A 1169-nucleotide genomic window follows, 5' to 3' on the forward strand; every position below is an offset into this window, starting at 1 on the left:
CCACCACTGACCACGCGAAGCACGCATTGTCCGTCGTACGCACACTGATCACCGCTCATTTCGTCGCTATTTCCCGCGGCACTTCGATATGACATCCCGCGCGCATGGGATTTAGTTTATTCACGTTGATAGTTAAATTGAGGATTCGCGACAGACCCGCTGTCGCGTTCTTGGAACTCTTCGAGCGATGTCAACGTGGGCTCGATGACGTGCCGCTCGTACCATTCGCGCAAATCGGTGTATCGGTATATCTCAATGTTCTTAGTGTTTATACATTTAATGGCGCGTTTATCTTTCGTCGCAAACTCACCGTTAAACGCTGTGTTTACTTTCACGCTACCGTGTCTTTCTACAGCGTCTCGCACGATTTCGAGCACTATTTCTCTCGCGTCTTCTAAAAACCGCCGCGGCTCGATGTAATTAGAATTTAACACAGCGCCCGTCAATATGCGGCTTTCAAACGCGGCGTCGATCTCTATCCAGACGAGAGATTGCTCGTTGCCACTCGTGTATTCGTCACTCGCGTGCCCACCACCACCAACGCGCACGAAACGTCGCTCCAATTGCGATTTTGCACCCGCGAGTCGCGCGATCCTCGCCACCACGGATTGTCTATGTCCAACGGCGAGACGCGGACGCTTGGCACGACTAAGTTCTTCGAGCCGTTCGATGCACTCGTCGCATCGTTGCAACCACGTGAAGCACTCCACCAGAGTAGCGACCTGGCCGCACTGCTCCAGCAGTTCGCGTTCCACTCGCTCGTGGTTTTCCATGTCTTTTTTTCAGTCTTTAAATCACGTCATCGCACGATGGCCAGCCATATTTTCCACATTCATGTTTTTTTTTTTGCTCACAATGTCATTCACAATACTGTTCACAATAGTTTTTTCACTGTGTACACGTTTGGCACATGCGGCACAGGACTATCTTGTACAATCGGCGATCGGCAATTCGTACATGACCTGCTTAGCCTACCGAAAGAACCGGTCTCATGCTTCCTGTAGATATACATCCCAGCGTCGGTAATGTCCGCTATATTGAACATGCATTCGGTACACAAGGCTAGAGCACCACCCGTTGTGAAATAATCGTGTGAAATGCAGACTTTGGTACGAGGATTCAGTGTACGAATTTCTGCGACTGATATGAACTTTTCAACAACATCCATT

Source organism: Trachymyrmex cornetzi, unplaced genomic scaffold, assembly GCF_001594075.2.
Source record: "Trachymyrmex cornetzi isolate Tcor2-1 unplaced genomic scaffold, Tcor1.1 scaffold159, whole genome shotgun sequence".
Lineage (NCBI taxonomy): Eukaryota > Metazoa > Arthropoda > Insecta > Hymenoptera > Formicidae > Trachymyrmex > Trachymyrmex cornetzi.